Here is a 23824-nt window from a genome sequence, read left to right as displayed (position 1 = left end):
TGGAGGGTTCCCAGGCGGAAGATGAGGCGCTCCTCCTCCAGCCGTCGTGTTGTTGTGTTCTGCCGGTGGAGGAGTCCAAGGACCTGCATGTCCTCGGTGGAGTGGGAGGGGGAGTTAAAGTGTTGAGCCACGGGGTGGTTGGGTTGGTTGGTACGGGCGGCCCGGAGGTGTTCTCTAAAGTGTTCCGCAAGTAAGCGGCCTGTCTCACCAATATAGAGGAGGCCACATCGGGTGCAGCGGATGCAATAGATGATGTGTGTGGAGGTACAGGTGAACTTGTGGCGGATATGGAAGGATCCCTTGGGGCCTTGGAGGGAAGTGAGGGAGGAGGTGTGGGCGCAAGTTTTACATTTCCTGCGGTTGCAGGGGAAGGTGCCGGGGGTGGAGGTTGGGTTGGTGGGGGGTGTGGATCTGACGAGGGAGTCACGAAGGGAGTGGTCCTTGCGGAACGCTGATAGGGGAGGGGAGGGAAATATATCCCTGGTGGTGGGGTCCGTTTGGAGGTGGCGGAAATGGCGGCGGATGATACGTTGTATGCGGAGGTTGGTGGAGTGGTAGGTGAGAACCAGTGGGGTTCTGTCTTGGTGGCGGTTGGAGGAGCGGGGCTCAAGGGCGGAGGAGCGGGAAGTGGAGGAGATGCGGTGGAGGGCATCGTCGATCACGTCTGGGGGGAATCTGCGGTCCTTGAAGAAGGAGGCCATCTGGGCTGTGCGGTGTTGGAATTGGTCCTCCTGGGAGCAGATGCGGCGGAGACGAAGGAATTGGGAATATGGGATGGCGTTTTTACAGGGGGCAGGGTGGGAGGAGGTGTAGTCCAGGTAGCTGTGGGAGTCAGTCGGTTTATAATAGATGTCTGTGTGGAGTCGGTCGCCCGAGATAGAAATGGAAAGGTCTAGGAAGGGGAGGGAGGAGTCTGAGACAGTCCAGGTGAATTTCAGGTCGGGATGGAAGGTGTTAGTAAAGTTGATGAACTGTTCAACCTCCTCGTGGGAGCACGAGGCAGAGCCGATACAGTCATCGATGTAGCGGAGGAAAAGGTGGGGGGTGGCTGCCTGGCCTGCTGTGCCTTGACCAGCAACACATTTGCAGCTGTGATCTCCAGCATCTGCAGACCTCATTTTTTACACTGAGTACATGGGAACACCACCACGTTCAAGTTCCTTTCCAAATCACTCACTGACCTGATTTAGAAATATATTGCTGTTCCTTAGCATCACTGGATCAAAATTTTGGAATTTCCTCCCTAAGAGCATTATGGGTCAACCTACAGCACATGGACTATTATAGTTCAAGTAGGTAGTTCACCATCATCTTCTCAAGGACAGTTAAGGATAAGCAATAAATATTGGCCAGCGAGCGAACCCCATATCCCACGGGTGAATAAAAAATGCTAGTAATTCTTGTAAAATACAGAAACCTGGCCCCATTCACCTGGTCTAATAAATTGGGGAACTCTATGTGCTTTGATAAAATTTTTAATTTAAGGGATGAGTCCAGGAACTGTGGGGCTTGATTTCTAGTGCTCTCTCCCGGTGAGGTGTAACAATACAAATGTATGTAATTGAGGTTCCCTCAATGATGCCTGCAGCACTACACTAGTCACAGCTTGGCAAACCAGACAAGATCTATTCATCCCTATCCTCTGCTTCTTGCCAGCTAAACAATCCTTCTAATATGTTACCCCTGCACCATCTATCCTGACCTTCTCTAATTACCTTAAATGTAGTGCCCTATCAAATACCTTTTGGAACTGCAAATTCACCTCCCTTGATATCCCCGCAGCTTGTTACTTCTTCAAAAGCCACTATTGGATTAGTAAACTGCATTTGCAGTTTAGAAAACCATTTTGACTCAGCTGTATCAACTTATGAGTTTATAAATATCCTGCTATAACCTCCTTAATATTTGCTTTCAACAATTCTCTGTGGCAAATATTCAGTTAATTGGCCTAGTTTCCTGCTTTCTGCCTCCCCCTCATCACTATTGACAAAAGATGCTGCATTTGCTATATTTCAACTCACAGGTAACTCTTGCAGACTTTAAGCAATTTTGGAAGATTTTAATCAATTCCTTGAATATATCTGCAGTCACTTCCACGAGCACCCTAGGGTGTCAATCATCTAGTCCTGGGCATGTGTCAGCTTTTAGATTGGATTTTCTTTCCCAGTGCCTTTGATGCCTTAAGTTCCTCCTTCCCGCTTTTCTCTTGATTTCTTTTGAGCTGAAAATTTATTCACTTTCAAATCCCATTATTCCTCTCAGTTTTTACACCCTTTATTATCCAATCAAGACTAATATTGTTACACACTTACTCCCAGTACCATTTAATGTTCTATCCAGTCTCGTCCCATTGCCCCTAACTACCAGCACTGTTTAACTACCCCATGTCTAACTCAACTGACTCTCTTCAATCCCAGCCCCATTTAATATCCCTCCCAGTCTAATCCCTCTACCTCACTCCTCAATATAATCATCCTCCACCATTTTTTCTCCAGTGCTGCCCAATATTTGACTGCTCGTGATTCCATTCATACCAGTTACAAGTATAACTAGTGCATTTCCATGGTTGGCGTGAATAATCAACCCTGATAATCACCCCTTCTGAGGCCCTCTCCCTTTCCCTCCCTACAACACTTCATTACCTGCAGGCACAAGGTCAAAACCTATAGGGGAACCAAAGAAGGCCATTCATCCTCTTGAGCATTTCCATTCATCAGTATGATCATTGCAAATCTGCATCTGAATTCCACTGACCTGCTTTGACTCCATTTCATCGTTGCCTGGCAACAATCTATTGATCTCAGATGTCAAATTATCTATGCAAAAGTTTATGGCTTTTTAATGGGAGGAGATTCCAGACTCTTATCGGCTTTTCAGTGAAGGAACGTTTCCTTTCTTCTCTTCTGCATGGTTTGGCTCTGATTTTAGTGTTTTGCCCATTTGGCCTAGACACCCCATCAGTAAGAAGCATTTCTCCATGTCTCTCCTTTTAGTTCCTTTTCCCACTCTATTCTCACTGCTAATCTCCTGACGAAGGAGCAGCGCTCCGAAAGCTAGTGCTTCCAAATAAATCTGTTGGACTACAACCAGGTGTTGTGTGATTTTTAACTTTGTACACCCCAGTCCAACACCGGCATCTCCAAATCAAAACTTCCCCACTGTTTACCTGGCGACTGCAATAAACAACTTCTTATCCTTACTGATTTTAAACCTCCATCAAATTCCAACACATTCTCTCCCTCTGAGTTCACAGCCCTCTTATCCACCCTAAAACTCTTCTTCCCAAAAGAAAACTCCCTAACTCTTATTCATGGCCACCCCTCAGCCTTGTCATCTCACGTGGTCTTTCTAGTTGCCTCACATATAAGGCAATTTCCAATTCTTGCACCACTGATCACTCACATCCACTTCCACACTCTTTTCTGTAAATGTTCCTGCAATATCTATCCTCCCGTTCACCTACAACAACACTTTCAAAGTCTTGCCTTTGGCCTTTTGTTCAACATAACATTTCTGCATCTGTCAATTTGTACGATTTCACATTCACTTCCATTGTTGTTCTAATCTCGAAACCATTCCTATCTCTCATTGTGGCCATTCCCTCTGATTCAGTCCCAACTCCATTTCCTTGAGTCCAAGTGATGCAGACTCAAAAGAAAATGATGATTTAGTCATTCACTGTCAGGTCTGTCTTAAACACATAAAACAGCTCTTGTCATCTAACACTGTTCACTGTTCCAGGACCATTTTTGGAATGCAAAGAAAAAATACCCTGGCTGCTTTCCTTTACAGTAACTTGCCTTCTTATATCATCTGGGTGGCATGGTGACTCAGTGGTTAGCACTGCTGCCTCACAGCACCAGGGTCCCAGGTTCGATTCCAGCCTTGGGTGGAGTTTGCACATTCTCCCTGTGTCTGCGTGGGTTTCCTCCGGGTGCTCTGGTTTCCTCCCACAGTCCAAAGATATGCAGGTCAGGTGCATTGGCCATGCTAAATTGCCCATAGTGTTAGGTGTATTAGTCAGAGGGAAATGGGTCTGGGTGGGTTACTGTGCGGAGGGTTGGTTGGGCCGAAGGGCCTGTTTTCACACTGTAGGGAATCTAATCTAATCTTCCCTTATATTCTCAATCCTTACCTGCAACAGGATGAGTGAAGAGCTCATAGACTTCTTTATTACTGAGTTTGAGACAATCTAATTGGTTGCCTCCACAAAGTCTCTCACTTGCCCTCGCATACAGTCTAACACTTATAATTCATTTAGATCTCTACTATACCATCACTAACATTCCCTTGCTTCTTTTCCTAGTTACTCTTATCAGCTCTTCCACTCAGCTTTACCATCCTTTTTGTCAAGAGCAAAAGAATCATCATTTTTCAGCCCTTCCCAGTTCTAAAGAAGAAATAAGTGATCGGAGTTTGCAGCTTGTTTAAAGGTCTCAGGAAGAGACATTCACTGAAGAAGTAGCATTGAGTGAATGTAGAAGAGGGTGAAAAAGAAATCAATTATATCCATGACCACCTACTAACAAAGTAGAGACAGGGTGATCTTTCATTGTAAGTATCTCATAGAATCCCCACAATGCACAAACAAACAATTTGGCACAACAAGTTCACACCAACTCTCTGAAGAGCATTCCACCCACACTCAACCCCCTATGCTATCCCTGTAACCCTGTGTTTCCCACAGCTAATCCACCTAACCTGCACAGATTTGGATTGTGGGGGGAAACTGAAGCACTGGGGGGAAACACTCACAGACAGGGGAGAATATGCAAACTCCACGTAGAGAGTTGACCAAGACTGGAATTAAACTTGCATCCCTGGAGCTGTGAGGCAGCAATGCCAACCATTGAGCCACTATGCCATCCACACCTGTATGGTTGCTGTGAATGTTATAATGTTCTTTCTGATATTTGTAAAAAGATCTTTGGTTTTTACAGTATAAAATACACTTTTTTTTCATTTATGAAGTAAACTTTGTATGTTCTTTGTTGTGACTGACCTCCATGATAAACAAATTTCAAAACTAAAACTTATGACCGATCAAGCAATGTCTTACTGTGGGATCTGACTTAAAGTCGGAGTTGTACAGCATAAAAACAGACTTTTCAGCCCAACTCATCTATCCTGATCAGCTATCCTAAATGAATAGGTCCATTTGCCATCATTTGGCTGTGGTCCCTGTAAACTCTTCCTATTCACATACCCATCCAGATGCCTTTTAGAAGTTGTAATTGTACCAGACTCCCCCACCACCACGTCTTCTGCTAGCTCATTCTACAGACATACCACTGTCTGTGCGAATAATTGCCCTTCAATATTTTTATAACTTTTCCTGGCTCACCTTAAATATAATTGTGAAAACTGGGCAGCATGGAGAAGTTGGGCCAAAGGGTCTGCTTTCACATTGTAGACTTGTACGACCCTGTGCCCTCTAGTTTTGGACTCGCCTACCCTGGGAAAAAAATTTTGGCTATTAGCTGGGGTCCTAACAAGGGAATGGGACAGTGATAGTTAGGGCAGCACTTATTGCCAAAGGTAGAGTGAATTGTCATTTTGAGGTGTGGATGCACCCACAGTGTTGAAAGCCTTCCCTCATACTACCCCCATAAACTTAGGGTAATTTCAAATCTCTGCTGTGTCCTAACTTGTGGCAATCATCCTTGAGCTCACTATTTGAATTCTATGAGCAACAATTTGTTTTAATAGTTCTTATCCTTGTTTCCAACTAACACCATGGCCTCACCCCTCCATGCCTCTGTAATCTCCTTTATATTCAGAACCCTCTGAGATCTCTGTACTCATCTAACATACACCATTTCTCTGGCCCTGCACTCATCTCTGGAACATCTGGATAACAAGGACTTACCTGGTACATCAGACTCCTATAAATTGACTTTAGCTCTGTCATCAACACCACAATTCAAGCAAACTCTTCTCCAAACTCCGAGACCTTAGACTCTGCTTCCACCTCTGTAGCTGGATCCTCGACTTCCTGGCCCACAATCAGTAAAGATGGGCAACAAGACCTCCTCCACAATAATCCTCAACTCTGGCACTCTGTGATGCTGCGTACTTGATCCCATACTGTACTCCTTATGCACTCACGACTGTATCAACTTCAATGGCACTGAGGAGGAAGTGGTCGAGAGCTTCATGTTCCTAGGAGTAAAGATCACCAACAATCTAACCTGTTCTGTCCATGTCGACACTACAGTCAAGAAAGCATACAAACATCACTGCTTCCTTAGACGGTTAATGAAATTCAGATTGCCCACAATGACTCTGACCAATTTTTATAGATACACCATAGAAAGCATCCTAGCTAGATGCATCACACTTGGTATGGCAATAGCTATGCTCAAGACTGCAAGGAATTACAGAGAGTTGTGAACACAGCCCAGTCCATCACACAAACCTTCCATTGACACTTTCCTAATGCCTCGGGAAAGCAACCAACACAATTAAAGTCCCCTCCCATCCTGGTCATATTCTCTTCCATTGGGCAGAAGATACAAAAGTTTGAAAACATATACCAACAGATTCACAAATAGCTTCTTCCCCACTGTTATTAGACTTATGAACAGACCTCTCATATATTCTAATTGATCTTTCTCTGCACCTTCTCTACAACTGTAACACTATAATCTGCATTCTGTTCTATTACCCTGATGTACTTATGTAAGGTATGATTTGTCTGAACAGCAGGCAAATAAACAATTTTCACTCTGTCTTGCTACATGTGACAATAATACATCAAATCAAATCTCACTTTCTTCCTCCTTAAAACCAACACCTTTGACTAAGCATTTTGGCTTCTGCAGTAATGGCTCCTTTTGAGGCTCAGTACCAGATTGTATTGATAATATTCCTGAGGTGGATAAATGAGCTTGTTAAATTAGGTGGGATAGTATGTGAAGATAGTGTTAAGGTAGAAGACCAATGCCCCCATGGTCTTGGTGAATAGCACAGCAGTCAAGAAAAAGCAAATGATGAACTTTAGCTCCAATTTCATCTGTCCTTAAATGAAGAGCTTTGGGACTTTTTAATGAATTAAATGTGCACAAAACACAGGAAATAGGAGCAGGTGTAGGCCATTCTACCCACCAACCCTGCTCCACAATTCAGCATGATCATGTTTGATCTTCTATCTCAATAGCATACTCCAGTTCTTTCCACATACCTCTTAAGACCTTTCTCTTTTAAAAATCTATTTCTATCTTAACTATGCTCAGTGACTTAACCTCTACAGCCTTCTGTTGTAGAGAATTCCACACAGTTCACCACCCTCTGAGTGAAGACATTTCTCCTCACCTCAGTCTGAAATGGTCTACTGCGCATGCTGGGACCATGACACGTGCAATATAAGTAAGGTTCTTATTGTCATTCAAATTCCTAACAATCTCCAATAAAATTACCACACAATCTTGTGATATGCCAGGGAATGCATACAAGTTCATGTAATCTCTCTACATAAACTTATTGTTGGTGCCCTAGCATATTGATGAGATACATGCTAGAATTGTTAAAATAAACACAGCCTTCAGCATATTTTAGGCATTATATTATGGAAATAAGAGGTGTAACTCTGCCAGCCAAACTAAAAATCTATCGTGAAATAGGTCTGTTTTACAACTTTGGACTATAAGAGCATAAGGTGTAGGAGAAGAAGTAAACTGTTCAGTGCTTTTAAGACTACTCCCTTACTCAAGGAAACTATGACTGATCAGAGAAACCCTCAACTCCATTTTCTTGCTTTTTCCCTTTAACCCTTGCTATGGACCAGGCCAGACCCCCTAAAATATTTTAAGAAGGTAGCCCAGACCCAAACATTTTTAGTTGTCTCAGATGGATGGACAGTGAATATTCTAGGAGTGATGCAGCTGGAAAATCACTCCAGTTAGTTTTAAGGAAAACAGAATTTATTTACAGAATACTGAATGAAACACAAACAAAAGAGAACAGAATATAAAATAACAACCTATCTGAAAGCCCAGCCAACTCTATTGCAACTTAAATGTACTGTTTCAATTTCTTGCAACATTCCCATAACCACACCCTTTGGCAAAAAAGGTAAATTCAAACCTAGGATCTTACAGGAGAGATGTTAGAGAGAGATTATCAGCCAGGGATCATTTACTGAAGCATGGAACCTCTTTTCACTGTAGCTGCTTCTCGGTCCCCAGCAGTTTCTCACTGCGAAACCTAAACCAAAGTAGAAAACTCCCTGAACTGGGAGAACTGGCCACTCCCTTTTCACTGAACAACTGTTTTAAACAAAACCTAAAGGCTTTCTCGGATTGTTAATTTCGGCAGTCTCTGGTAGCCATGTCAATACTCTGCCTTTTACAACCCCTTTTGAAAAAAACCAAGGACAACATAACCTTGTTAAAGGAGCAGCATCGTCACATCCTTGATTCCCTTCCTGATCGAAGGTCTATCGGTCTCAGCTTTGAATAGTCTTTTTAATCCAACTTCATAGAAAAATTGAAAAAGGAGCAGGAATCAATCAATCACCCCTTTGGGCCTTTCTCTATTCAATGTGATCATGGCTGATCATTCAACTCAGTACCTAAATCCATCTTTCTTCCCATCACTTTTGAGCCATTTGGCCCTAAGAGCGATACCTAACTCTTTCTTGAAAACAGCCTCAACAGTCTTCTGTAGTATTGAAATCCACAGATTCACAAAGAAATTCCTCCTTATCTCCATCTTAAATGGCTGATCTCTGGCCCTAGACTTTGCCACAAGTGGAAATAACCCTTATCCATCAAAACTGTCTAAATCCCTCAAGAACCTGATATGATTCAGTCAGGTCTCCTGTCATTCTTCTTTAAATTCTTCCAAGGGAATGATCTTTCAGTGAGTTTTTTATATGGTTTCAACTCTTCATGCTCGCATCAATCAAAATAACGCTGCCTAACCTTTTGAAATTCAGTGTTTTCTGTTGCCTTAAATGTTAAAATATTTGCCTTTTTGGTCTTTCCATAACTCATATGCATCTAGAAAGTATATTTTACAGTATTATAATCCTTAGAAGCCTCCTCTGACAGTATAGCATAAATTTCAAGTCCTCTATCTGCCAATTTATTTTGTACGGACAGTGTCCGGTTCTCCTTCACCCACTGCATCCAGTTAGTTGTCTTATTCCCTCAAATGACATAAGGATTGCATCTATATCCTTTTCCTCAAGTTTGGGTAAGGCCCGGACAAACTTATGCATTTCCTTATCACACTTTATGACTCCAATTCTCCACATCAGGACTCCCTTCATTTTCTGAGATCTCCTCTCTTAGCTGCATCATCTTAAGCCAATGTTCTTTCTCTTTCTCCTTCTCAAATTCTAATTCCAGCCTTCCCATTTCCATTTCCATTCCTTTATAAATTGCAGTTGCTTTCCTTGTCTTTCTTTATTCTTTCCTCCTCTTTCTCTGCCATTTCCAGTTATTTTCATCATTTCCTCAAGTTCGGACTGCTTTAACTGCATCTCAGTATGAGTGGATTCTGATGTCGCTTTGCTTGGAGTGCCTGGTCTCTCCTGTATCTCTATTAAGCTCAAATACTGCATTAGTTCTTCAATTAATTCTGTCATCTTCGCACTGGGCAGGCAATTCCACTTCTAAGTTACTTTCCAGTTCAAGGAACAGGAAATTCGACGTTTCGGGCCAGAGCCCTTCATCAGGAATGAGGAGAGGGTGCCAGGCAGGCTCAGATAAAAGGTAGGGAGGAGGGACTTGGGGGAGGGGCGATGGCGATGTGATAGGTGGAAGGAGGTCAAGGTGAGGGTGATAGGCCGGAGAGGGGGTGGGGGCGGAGAGGTCAGGAAGAGGATTGCAGGTTAGGAGGGCGGTGCTGAGTCCAAGGGAATCGACTGAGACAAGGTGGGGGGAGGGGAAATGAGGAAACTGGAGAAATCCGAGTTCATCTCTTGTGGCTGGAGGGTTCCCAGGCGGAAGATGAGGCACTCTTCCTCCAACCGTCGTGTTGTTATGTTCTGGCGATGGAGGAGTCCAAGGACCTGCATGTCTTCGGTGGAGTGGGAGGGAGAGTTAAAGTGTTGAGCCACAGGGTGGTTGGGTTGGTTGGTTCGGGTGTCCCAGAGGTATTCTCTGAAGCATTCTGCAAGTAGGCGGCCTGTCTCCCCAATATAGAGGAGGCCACATCGGGTGCAGCGGATGCAATAGATGATGTGTGTGGAGGTGCAGGTGAATTTGTGGCGGATATGGAAGGATCCCTTGGGGCCTTGGAGAGAAGTAAGGGAGGAGGTGTGGGCGCAAGTTTTACATTTCCTGCGGTTGCAGGGGAAGGTGCCGGGAGTGGAGGTTGGGTTGATGGGGGGTGTGGACCTGACGAGGGAGTCACGAAGGGAGTGGTCTTTGCAGAACGCTGATAGGGGAGGGGAGGGAAATATATCCCTGGTGGTGGGGTCCGTTTGGAGTTGGCGGAAATGACGGCGGATGATACGCTGTATACGGAGGTTGGTGGGGTGGTAGGTGAGAACCAGTGGGGTTCTGTCTTGGTGGCGGTTGGAGGGGCGGGGCTCAAGGGCGGAGGAGCGGGAAGTGGAGGAGATGCGGTGGAGGGCATCATCGATCACGTCTGGGGGGAGTCTCCAGCCACAAGGGATGAACTCGGATTTCTCCAGTTTCCTCATTTCCCCTCCCCCCACCTTGTCTCAGTCGATTCCCTTGGACTCAGCACCGCCCTCCTAACCTGCAATCTTCTTCCTGACCTCTCCGCCCCCACCCCACTCCGGCCTATCACCCTCACCTTGACCTCCTTCCACCTATCACATCTCCATTGACCCTCCCCCAAGTCCCTCCTCCCTACCTTTTATCTGAGCCTGCCTGGCACCCTCTCCTCATTCCTGATGAAGGGCTCTGACCCGAAACGTCAAATTTCCTGTTCCTTGGATGCTGCCTGACCTGCTGCGCTTTAACCAGCAACACATTTTCAGCTCTGATCTCCAGCATCTGCAGACCTCACTTTTTACTTTCCAGTTCAATCAACTTGGCTTTTGAATCTCTCATAAAAGATCAGAGCTATGTCTTCCACCTGAAGGAAGAGTTTAGCAGGTTCTAGAGCCATTTTTGTTTGTTTGTACAAAACCTGTGTTTCCTCTTATTCCTCATCACTTACTGAATTCTACATCCAATCTTACGGTGCCTTTGTTTCAAAAACCTGGACAAAGACTCCCCCACCCCCAAAATGTCATTAAGACTCATCAGAATAGTGCACTGGAAATCAAATCTCACTATTCCTCGAGTCATCACAAATGTAAACATTTAATTAAAGCACCAAATTGCCCAATTTTACTGTCCAAACTCAGATACAAAGAATAGCACTTTTTTTCCATTAACAAGAAAATAACTATTTATTGTCTTCAACCAACTGTTCAACCAATGCTAAAAAAGAGACAAGTCAAAGAGCTAATCTGTAAGAAAAATAAAACTTGCTGAAGAAACTCAGTAGGCCCAGCAGCATTTGAGGAGATAAAACAGAATAAATATTTCGAGTCCAGTGACCATTATTTAGAAGCTAATCAATAACTCTAAAACAAAAACTTTACTCCTTTCTTAAAGTTCCACGCACTTACAACTAGAAATGGTTGTAAATACACAAAGAGACAAGACATGTCATGAGACACAACACTGTGGATGTGGAAGGGAAAATAAATCAGGAAAGTACAGTGCTGGTACCAGTTTGGATCATCAACATTATTGAATTGTTCTCTTTCGACTCGTCTGACTCTTTGCTAACCGTTATGGGGACAGAATGAGTCTGGGTGGGATGCTGATTGAAGGATTGGTTCTCAATATAGTTCTCAATGCTCTAACTGAGCTAGAATCTATCCATCTCCAGCATGGCAATTTGAATTGACTCCTAACATCCACAGGAGAAAGTGAGGAGTGCAGATGCTGAAGATCAGAGTTGAAAGTGTGGTGCTGGAAAAGCATAGCAGGTCAGGCAGCATCCAAGGAGCAGGAGAATCAATGTTTTGGGCATAAGACCTTCAACGGAAATGTGGTGAGGGAAGGGGGCTGAGAGATAAATAGAAGGGTGGGGGTGGGGCTGAGGGGAAGGTAGTTGGGAAGGCAATAGGTGGATGGCCGTGGATCTGGGATGAGGTGGACGGAGGGGAAATGAAGAAACTGGTGAAATCGATGTTGATGCCATGTGATTGGAAGGTCCCAAGGCGGAAGATGCTTTCTTCCTCCAGGCGTTGGGTGGCTAGGATTTGGAGGTGGAGGCCCAGGAGTTACATGTCCTTGGTGGAGTGGTAGGGGGAGTTGAAGTGGTCAATCTCCTCTACAGTAGGGAGACAGGATGCCAACTTGCAGAATATTTCAGAGAGTATCTCTGGGATACACACACCAACAACTCCACCGCCCTGTGGCCGACCACTTCAACACCTCTTTCCACTCCCTCAAGGACATGCAAGTCCTGGGCCTACTCAACTGCTGAATCCTAGCCATCCAACGCCTGGACGAAGAATACCTCATCTTCCCCGTTGAGACCTTCCAATCACACGGCATCAATGTTGATTTCACCAGTTTCTTCATCTCCCCTCCCCCAACTCATCCCAGATCCAACCCTCCAACTTGGCACCGCCCTCTTGAACTGTCCCACTTGTCATTCTTCCTTCCCATCTATTTGCTAAACCCTCCGCTCCAACCTCTCACCATCATGCCTCACCTGCATCCACCTATCGCCTTCCCAGCTATCTTCCCCCGGTATCATTCCCCCTCCTAGTTATCTCACAGTTCCCTTCCCCCTCATCACCCCCACCTCCCCTCACATTCCAGATGAGGGGATTATGCCCGAAACATTGATTCTCCCGCTCCTCGAAAGCTGCCTCATCTGCTGTGCTTTTCCAGTGCCACACTTTTCAACTCCTAACATCTACGGCTTTTTGGGGAAAGAGTTTTTGGAAAAGGACTTGGAACTGAATGATCTGGGCAATGAGGACCCTGCATGGCTGTGCAAGAGTGGGAGTGATAAGGAAGTGAGACAGGAAAAATATAGCAGTTCCTGGAAAGAAGGGTTGGGAAGCCAGTGAAAGGAGCGAGGGAGTACTGAAAACCACAGGTGACAACAGCTTTTGAATTCAACCTTGTTTAAACATAAAAGCTACCATTGCACCATTCTGCAGACCAGGGAGAGGGTTCACACTGATGTCTGTTCGATATTTATCCCTTAATAACCATTTTTTAAGAAAGTACCTTCTTGTCCTTATCTAATTTTTAAAAGAGCAGTGAGATGAGGAAGATGAATTCTCTCAGCCAGTGGTGAGAGGCTGGAATCCATTGCCCCGAAGGGTGGTGGAGGCAGGTTCAATAGAGGCCTTCAAAATAGAATCAGATCTGTATGTAGAAAAACAATCTCTGGCACAGAACAGACCTGGACAAACTGGCCGGATGATCTCTTTCTGTGCTGGAACCATTCTGTCCTTCGTTGCTTTTCCTGGGAGTTTGCGATACACAAAGTAGCCGAGGAGGAACTTTTTCACCCAAAGGTTTGTGAATATGTGGAATTCTCTGCCCAGTGAAGCCATTGAGGCTACCTCGATGAATGTTTTTAAGGCAAAAATAAATAGATTTTTGAAAAGTAAAGGAATTAAGGGTTATGATCAGGTGGGTAAGTGGAATTGAGTCCATGAAAAGATCAGCCACGATCTTATTGAATGGCCCAGCAGGACCCAGGGGTCAAATGGCCTACTCCTGCTCCTAGTTCCTATGTATTTTCCTTCCTTAACCTATGGCAACAAAAAGCAAATCTTAGCAGGACTTATACACTTAATGGTGAGGTCCTAGGGAGTGTTGCTGAACAAAGAGACCTTGGAGTGCATGTTCATAGCTCCTTGAAAGTGGAGTCGCAGGTAGATAGGATAGTGAAGAAGGCATTTAGTATGCTTTCCTTTATTGATCAGAGCATTGAGTACAGGAGTTGGGAGGTCATGTTGCGGCTGTACAGGACATTGGTTAGGCCACTGTTTGAATATTGCGTGCAATTCTAGTCTCCTTCCTATCGGAAAGATGTTGTGAAACTTGAAAGGGTTCAGAAAAGATTTACAAGGATTTTGCCAGGGTTGGAGGATCTGAGCTACAGGGAGAGGCTGTACAGGCTGGGGCTGTTTTCCCTGGAGCGTCGGAGGCTGAGGGGTGACCTTGTAGAGGTTTACAAAATTATGAGGGGCATGGATAGGATAAATAGACAACGTCTTTTCCCTGGGGTCGGGGAGTCCAGAACTAGAAGGCATAGGTTTAGGGTGAGAGGGGAAGGATATAAAAGAGACCTAACGGGCAACGTTTTCATGCAGAGGGTGGTACATGTATGGAATGAGCTGCCAGAGGATGTGGTGGAGGCTGGTACAATTGCAACATTTAAGAGGCATTTGGATGGGTATATGAATAGGAAGGGTTTGGAGGGATATGGGCCAGGTGCTGGCAGGTGGGACTAGATTGGGTTGGAATACCTGGTCAGCATAGACGGGTTGGACTGAAGGATCTGTTTCCATGTTGTACATCTCTATGACTCTAAGTAACAGCCCTGCTGAAGCTGGAAACGTGAAATGCAGAAAATGCTGGAGAAAGCAGCTGAGGAACAAAAACAGACCCTGAGGAATTCTAAGGGAGGTTTGAGACCCTGAGGAAATGGCTCAGTGGTTAGCACTGCTGCCCCACAGCGCCAGGGACCTGGGTTTGATTCCAGCCTCAGTGACTGTGTGGAGTTTGCACACTCTTCCTATGTCTGCATGGGCTTTCTCCGGATGCTCCAGTTTCCTCCCACACTCCAAAGATATGCAGGTTAGGTGAATTGGCCATGCCAAATTGTCCACAGTATACTAGGATGTAGCCATACACTCAGATGACAAACAACACAAATTCGATTGGGACAAACACCACTATTATAGGGCAGGCCAAACAGAGAACAGTCAGGGAATTCCTAGAGGCATGGCACTCATCCACAAATTCTATCAACAGACACATTGAACTAGACCCTATATACCGACCACTGCAGCGGACAGCAACTGACAACCGGAAGTGGCAGATTCAAACCACTATAAATGCCGGAGGAATCAGCACAGAAGCGCTTCACAGGAGGCTCCCAAGCATTGAAGATGTCACCTAGAAAGGGGACGAAACGTTTGCAACAAAAACTCCCAGCTCGGCGAACAGAACCACAACAGTATTAGGATGTGTAGGTTAGGTGCATTAGTCAGGGGCAAATGGAGAATAATAGGGGAGGGGAATGGGTCTGGGTGGGTTACTCCAGACTTCTGCTCACAGATGCTGCCAGATCTGCTGAGGTTTTCCAGCAACTTCTGTTCTTGTTTCTGATGTATAGCATCTGCAGTTATTTCGGATTTTATTTAAAGCAGCTCAGTAGGTCTGGAGATAGAAAGTGATAAGTTCTCAAGTCCAACGTGACTTTTCTGCAGAATAAGAGCCAATACAGACGCAAAACGTGAGTTTATTTCTATTCCCAGGTGCTGCCAGACCTGCTGCGCTTCTCCAACAACTTCTGACTTTTTTAAAATTTGAAAATACTCCATTGTTTGTCAATTATGTCGTGAGGTGATAAAAGGCGCTACATGAATGCAATTGTTCCACCAGCAACTGGGCAATTTTCCAGCTGGCTGTTGTTGGTGGCAGTTGGACTCCTGTTTTTGTCCGCCTCTTTAGGATCTGATTTATTGGCTATATGTTGATAGGGTTGTAATTTTGAAGATGTTCATGAGGTCACGGGTTCTCAAACATGTGGGTGGCTTCGAAAAGTTTACGGGGAACCTCAGCCTCTCCCTGAACGTCTCCGGAATGTTCTCCACATCAGGTATCAGTTTCACAACATCCCCTCCGTCACCAACTAGTTTGACCTGTTGATTTACTCGGGTTATGGTTTTCAGAGCGAAAATGAAATCGATTTGAGTATCTCTCTTAAACAGGTTTCCGCCCTCGAGTCTCAGATTGCAGCGCCGATGTCAGGAGGTGGTGAGGGAGAGGGGAAGGCACTGAGGAACACTAAGAAAGGGGAGACAGTGAAAGAGCAGGACGTCACAAACTGCTCTAATCACCTTCCTGACCGGCTGCACAGGTAAGTCTCTACGTTGCAGGTATAGACCGGACAACTGCAGCCAGGATTGGAGATAAAGTTGGAGGCAGTTCTGAGTCTGTAATCCCGGGACCACAGACTGCCCAATGCCTGACTAACTGTGTTTACTATTCCAGGTGACCATTTGTTCTGAGAGTAAATTTAACCTTTCCCAGGAATGTGCAGAATTTCACTTAGTATGGAAAGTTTCGTTCTGTGTCTCGTTCTCTGACCATTTCAAAGTTTGAACCAAGTGATTGGAAAATCTCTAAATTCAGTCTGTTGTAATTTTACAAGAACGTCACTTAATGGGTAGAGAGCATGACTTTCAGTTTGCCAAGAATCCAAGTCCATGTGCCACTGGTGTGACTGTGTATATGTAACTCTGTGCAGCTTGTCTGTGTTTGTATCAGTGTGACTGTCTGTGTCTTGGTAGTGGTGTGTAGCTGTATGTGTAATAGTTTGGTGTGACTGTGTATCTGTAAGTATGTTGTGGTTCTGTTCGCCGAGCTGGAAGTTTTTGCTGCAAACGTTTCGTTCCCTGGCTAGGGAACATCATCAGTGCTATTGGAGCCTCCTGTGAAGCGCTGCTTTGATGTTTCTTCCGGTATTTATAGTGGTTTGTTCTTGCAGCTTCCGGGTGTCAGTTTCAGCTGTAGTAGTTTGTATGTGGGGTCCGGGTTGATGTGTCTGTTGATGGATCTTCTTGCCGTTTCCGGGTGTCAGTTTCAGCTGTGGTGGTTTGTATATGGGGTCCAAGTCTATGTGTCTGTTAATGGAGTTTGTGGATGAATGCCATGCCTCTAGGAATTCCCTGGCTGTTCTCTGTCTGGCTTGTCCTATGATGGTAGTGTTTTCCCAGTCAAATTCATGTTCCTGGTTGTCTGAGTGTATGGCTACTAGGGATAGCTGGTCGTGTCGTTTTGTGGCTAGCTGATGTTCATGGATGCGGATTGTTAGCTGTCTTCCTGTTTGTCCTATATAGTGTTTTGTGCAGTCCTTGCATGGTATTTTGTAAACTACGTTAGTTTGGCTCGTGCTGGCTATTGGGTCCTTCGTTCTAGTGAGTTGTTGTCTGAGTGTGGAAGTTGGCTTGTGTGCTGTTATGAGTCCTAAGGGTCGCAGTAGTCTGGCTGTCAGTTCTGAGACGCTCCTGACGTATGGTAGTGTGGCTAGTCCTTTTGGTTGTGGCATGTCCTCGTTCCGTGGTCTATCTCTTAGGCATCTGGTGATAAAGTTGCGTGGGTATCCGTTTTTGGCGAATACCTTGTATAGGTGTTCCTCTTCCTCTTTTCGCAGTACACCAGAACTGCGAAAAGAGGAAGAGGAACACCTATACAAGGTATTCGCCAAAAACGGATACCCACGCAACTTTATCACCAGATGCCTAAGAGATAGACCACGGAACGAGGACATGCCACAACCAAAAGGACTAGCCACACTACCATACGTCAGGAGCGTCTCAGAACTGACAGCCAGACTACTGCGACCCTTAGGACTCATAACAGCACACAAGCCAACTTCCACACTCAGACAACAACTCACTAGAACGAAGGACCCAATAGCCAGCACGAGCCAAACTAACGTAGTTTACAAAATACCATGCAAGGACTGCGCAAAACACTATATAGGACAAACAGGAAGACAGCTAACAATCCGCATCCATGAACATCAGCTAGCCACAAAACGACACGACCAGCTATCCCTAGTAGCCATACACTCAGACAACCAGGAACATGAATTTGACTGGGAAAACACTACCATCATAGGACAAGCCAGACAGAGAACAGCCAGGGAATTCCTAGAGGCATGGCATTCATCCACAAACTCCATTAACAGACACATAGACTTGGACCCCATATACAAACCACTACAGCTGAAACTGACACCCGGAAACGGCAAGAAGATCCATCAACAGACACATCAACCCGGACCCCACATACCGACTACTACAGCTGAAACTGACACCTGGAAGCGGCAAGAACAAACCACTATAAATACCGGAAGAAACATCAAAGCAGCGCTTCACAGGAGGCTCCAATAGCACTGATGATGTTCCCTAGCCAGGGAACGAAACATTTGCAGCAAAAACTTCCAGCTCGGCGAACAGAACCACAACAACGGACACCCGAGCTACAAATCTTCAACCAGACTTTAATCTGTAAGTATATGTCTGTGTAATTGAGTATGTTAGTGTATCTGAGAATAATTCTCAGTGTAGATGCGGCTGTCTGTGAGAATGTGTCTTTATGCCTCCAGAGCTGAAAAGGTACTGTACTTCTGTGTTTGACCTGATAACTGTTAGACAGGATTTATTCTTTTATAGGAAGTTGATGTCATTGGTAAGACCAGTGTTTGTTGTCCAGCCCGACTCTCCTTGATTCAAGTGACCAGAGTGTAGTTAAGAGCCACATGTAGACCTCAGAAGGTAAGAACAAGTTCCCTAAAGGATACCAACAAACCAGATAGGCTTTCAGAAAAGTCAATGATTGTTTCATAGTCACGATCATCAACACCAGCCTTCAATTACAGCTTTAATCATTGATTTAAATTCCACCAGGTGCCATGGGGCAATTTAAACACATCTCCAGAGTTTTGGTCTGGCTTAGATCCAGTACCACTGTGCCACCATCTCACCTGCAGTGAACTGTAACAATGATTCCTCTTAGTTGTTAAAGGTATGAAAATACATATAGCATATTACTATAAGGAAATAAGGGACATGAGAGAAGGGACCTTCTTAGCACTGGCATCTTGACAGTCTTCTTCAATCAAAGTGATCAGTCAAAGAAATAAACCAGCAGAATGGAAAGGACAGAAAAAAAGGAAACAATTAAAAATGATACATTAGTTATGTTTTTAACTCAATCATGGAACGTGGGCATTGCTGGCGGGCCAGCATTTATTGCCTGTCCCTAATCATCCTTGAAAGGTGACAGTTGAGCTGCCTTCTTGAACTGATGCAGTCCATATGCTGTCAGGTGGTGCACAATATCCTTGGCCTAGTGACACTGAGGGAATGGTGATACATTTCCAAGTTAGGATGGTAAGTGGTTGGAAGGGAGCTTGCAAGTTGGATGGTGTTCCCATGTATCTACTACTCTTGCCTTTCTGGATTAAAGTTGTTGTGGGCTTGAAGGTGTTGCCTAGGACCTTGGGTGAATTTTTGCAGTGCACCTTGTAGATAGTATACATTCCTGGGAATGAGCACTGGTGAAGGGAGTGGATGCTTGTAGAGATGGTGTCAATCAAGCTTGCTGCTTTCACCAGGATGGTGCCAACGTTCTTGAATGTTGTTGGAACTGCACTCATCCAGGCAACTGGGGAGCATTCCTTCACACTCCTGATGGTGGACAGACTTTGGGTAGAGACATGTAAGTTATTCACTGCAGTATTCCTAGTCTCTTACCTGCTCATATAGCCATTGTATTTATATGACTAGCCAATGATAACCCCCAAGATGTTGGTTGGTTGGTGGTTGGAGGAATTCAGTGATAGCAACACAATTGAATGTCAAGGGGCAGTGGTTAGATTGTCTCCAAGTGAAGATGGTCATTGCCTGGCATTTGTATGGTGCAAATATTACATGCCATTTTTCAGCCCATATGTGGATATTGCCCAGATCTTGTTCCATTTGAATATGGACTGTATCTGTATCTGAGGAATCAGAAATGTGCTGACATACTGGAATCATTAGCAAGATTCCACACTTCTAACTTTATAATGGGAAAAAAGGTTGTTGATGAAGCAGCTAAAGATGGTTGGGTCCAAGATTCTACCCTGAGGAACTCCTGCAGAGACGCCCTGGAACTGAGATGACTGACCTCCAGCAACCACAACCATCTTCCTTTGTGCCAGTCATGACTCCAGCAAGCAGAGAGCTGCCCCCAGTATTCATTGATTCTAATTTTGCTAGGTCTCCGCGATGCCGCACTTAGTCGACTGTGGCCTTGATTTCAAAGACAGTCACTGTCACCCCACCTGTGGAATTCAGCTCTTGCCCATGCTTGAACCACGACTGTAACGAGGTCATGAGCTGAGTGGTCCTGACAGAACAAGATTATTGCTGTGTAGGTGCTGCGTGATAGCACTGTGATTGACACCTTCGTCACTGTACTGATAATCAAAAGTGGACTGATAGAGCAGTTATTGGCCAGTTGGATTTGTCCTACCTTTTGTGTATAGGAAAAACCTGGGCAATTTTCCACATTGACAGGTAGATGCCAGTGCTGTTATGGTACTAGAACAGTTTAACTGGGGGAGTGGCAAGCTCTGGAGCAAAAGTCTTCAATGTTATTACCGGACTGTTGTCAGGGTCCATGTCCTATGCAGTATCCAGTGCCTTCAACCATTTCTAGATTATGTGTGGCAGGAATTGAATTGGTTGAAGACTGGAATGTGTGATGCTGGGGACTATTGAACAAGGCTAAGATGGTTCATGGGGAGATTTAGCATCTGCATGGATATCTCCATTAATTATGCTGATTATTCACCAACCCCACCTCTGCCTCCCCCTCATCTCCTCTTTATTTTCTTCTTTCAAACTCAGTGCTTCTCACCGTTTTTTTAAAACCTCTTGGCACTGATACAATTGCATGGACCCCAGTACTAATGATTTTTTCATAAAAAATAGTAGTAATTAGAATCATGAAATTTTACAGTACAGAAGGCCATTCAATTCATCATGTCTGTACCAGCTTCTGAAAGAACAACCCAGTTAGTCCCATTCTGTAGCCCTATCACTTTTAAATATATATCCAACACACTTTTGAAACTTCCTACAGAATATCGCTACGCTTCTCTCCCAAGCAGCTAATTCCAAGTCTGAACAACTCCTGAGTGAAGAAGTTTCTCCTCATCTCACTCCTGACTCTCGCTGACAATCTTGAAATTATGACCTTTAGCTACCAGTTTACAGAAAAAAAAATCCTCCTTTACCCTATCAAAATTGTTCATAATTTTGAACACCTCATTAAGGTTACCTGTTAATCATCTGTTTTCAATGAATTGAAGTCCAATTTCTCTAATCTTTTTGTATTTAAAATCTATCATTTCTATTATCATTCTAGTAAATTCTTTTAAATGTACCCAGAGCTTTAAAATCCTTCATTAAATAAGGTACCCAGTTTGGAATACAATACCCCAAATGTGGTTTGACCAATGATCTGTCAACATTGTTACGACACAGGGTAAACCCCTCCTGCTAATTTAAACCAGCAACACAGAAAAGATTTACCCCATGTGGTAATCTGAAAATTTGAGAGGCCACGAACTATCCCAAAGGTCACCATTTAAAGTAAAAATTAACAACTTTTTTTTTGAAAGGTCTAGCAGAGAATAATTAACTAACAACTATATACAACTCCTTTCTCTAACCTATCTTTTACTTTCTCTTCTTTCATACTGGTCCAATAAAACACTTACGATTTACAAAAAAATTCAAATTTTAAAACCAGCCAGTTGTCGAATCTTCTCTTTGTATCTTCCTCTGTCGTCTTTTCTTTTTCTTCTTAGGGTTTCTGTTTTACAGGTACCTTTATCTATCAATAACCTGTAAGAGAGCTATTGTGCAGGTACTCTGCATGTGTTGGTGTCTTGGCAGTTCTCTTCCAACTGTTCAATTGGTTTAATATTTATACCCCAAAGCATCAAATCACTTCATTGTTTTAATATCATCAAAATACCAAATTCAAACTTGATTGGAGTTTAGTATCTTGGGGCATAATTTAAACTGGCTGAATTTGAACTGGCTTTTGTCTCAGAGCAACCCAGGTACTGCTAGCTGCTGGACCAAATGTTACATTGTAAATTCTCCAGGACTGTGTGTGCCTCTCAAAGATACAGTACCCCTTCACCTTCATAACAAGGTGTAGCATTACTTACTTGTTTATATAGTCGAAGCTTTTGTTTATAAACCCAATGATCCCATAAGCCGCCTTAACTACCTTTAGAGAATCAGGCACGTGAACCCTGGGATTCCTCTGCTCTTGTGCTCCCTTCAAAGTTGTCATTGAGCATATATTGTCTATTTATTTATTATTTCTGATTTGCTCACTTGCTGGATAGTAATACAATGTTAATGTTAGTAGACAACAGCTCTAGCCAGACAATTTCACAACCTGCCAGGACAGCGGGTAGGGAGGATCCCAGCGACAAATATATTCAATTAGTACACCTTAATAAAAAAGGTACTCTCATTCATTCATAATAATATTGATCATTGTTTTTTAAAAAAATCTGGTTCATAATACCATCTTCAGCAAATGAACTCTGCTGTCCTTACCTCAACTGGCATACATGGGATTCCAGATCTGCAATGTGGGTCTCACTGAAATAATGGTGGATCAAATTTGACTGAATTTTTCAAGATGTCTGGGTGTGTAGAGACCAGTTGCTGTAGTCCACACGATTTTTCAATAAGGCTTCTGACAAGGTTATAGCAGAGTAGATTGGTTAGGAAGCTAAGAACCCATTAAATTCAGGCCAATTTGGCAAACTGTATCACTGCAATTGGTGTAATGGCAAGGAGGAGGGGGCGATGGTCGAGGGGTGTTTTTATGACCTGAAAGCCGGTGTCCAGCTGTGTAGTATTGAGTTTAGAGCCATTATATACATTAATGATCTAGTGGTGAACGTAGGTGGTATGATCAGTAAATTCAGAGATGACATGAAAACTATGAGAAATAGCAAGGAGGAATTTCTCGCCTACAGGACAATATAGATGGCTGAATAATGGCAATAGAAGTTAATCCTGGAAAGTGAGAAGTAATACCTTTTGGGAGGACTAACCAGACAAGGGACTACACATTGAATTATAGGACTCTGGGAAGTAGAGAGGATCAAGGACACCTTAGTGTTCACATCCATAGAACTTAATGTGGCATATGAATTACTGGCCTTTATTAGTCAAAGCATTGAATACAAAGCAGAAGTTATAATGGAGCTGTATGCAACATGAATTAGGTCATAGCTGGATTAATTGTGTGCATTTCTGATCTCCACCCCATAGGATATGATTGCACTAGAAGATACAAAGAGTCACCAGGATGCAGCCAGGGCTACACCAATTCATTTTTGAAGACAGACTTAGATATGCATTAGAGTAAGAAAGGCTGGAAGCGAACCTGATTGAGCAGTACAGTAAGAGAGGTATAGAGGGAGGGAGGAGGGGGATGATCAATAACCCGGAGGGACAATTTTAAGGGAAGGGAGGAACTGCTTTGGAGAGGATTTGTGGAAAACAATATTTCGCCCAAGGGTTGTGGGTATCTGGAACTCTACCTAAAAAGGTGGTAGAGGCAGGAACTGTCAAGAAACATAGGAATTAGATGAATATTTAAAATGCCCCAGCATACAAGACTACGAGCCAAGTGCTGGAAAAATGAGTTGAAAATAGATGGATGTTTCATTATCAGCATGGACATGATGGGCTGAAGGACCTCTTTCATGCAAGTAAAAACTCTGACTCTATCTTACACATTTGAAGTGCACATGTTATGGTCAATGTTATAAAACAAGATACTGAAAAACTGTTTCACATCCAACAGAAACTGCCTGACTTGACAGAGTTATTTTTCAGTGCTGACTATTCATCAGAATGTATGGATTAATGGTTGCTATTATTCATGCTTGATTTGTTTTCATTAATGACAATGTGGAAAATCCAGCTTTGGCAGTAGCGTGTCTGCAACAAGACTAAAACAGAAGAAGCAGTGCTGTAGTTATCAGAACA

The 23824-nt window shown here is 43.9% G+C and overlaps 1 long non-coding RNA gene across 3 annotated transcripts in view; it reads left to right on the top strand.

Moving 5' to 3' along the window:
- Window positions 1-23824, top strand: part of LOC132821819 (uncharacterized) — a 33390-nt gene that overhangs the window by 4817 nt on the left and 4749 nt on the right. Inside the window, exons 2-3 of one of the 3 annotated variants that reach the window (XR_009645356.1) lie at window positions 15947-16095; window positions 18419-18520. This is a non-coding gene — a long non-coding RNA (uncharacterized LOC132821819). Of the gene's footprint in view, window positions 1-15733; window positions 15835-15946; window positions 16096-18418; window positions 18521-23824 lie in introns of those variants that run through there. The other 2 variants (XR_009645357.1, XR_009645355.1) reach the window with 2 other exon arrangements.

The sequence above is a fragment of the Hemiscyllium ocellatum genome, chromosome 13 (assembly GCF_020745735.1).
Source record: "Hemiscyllium ocellatum isolate sHemOce1 chromosome 13, sHemOce1.pat.X.cur, whole genome shotgun sequence".
NCBI classification, from domain to species: domain Eukaryota; kingdom Metazoa; phylum Chordata; class Chondrichthyes; order Orectolobiformes; family Hemiscylliidae; genus Hemiscyllium; species Hemiscyllium ocellatum.
This window is presented reverse-complemented; position numbering and strand designations above follow the sequence as displayed.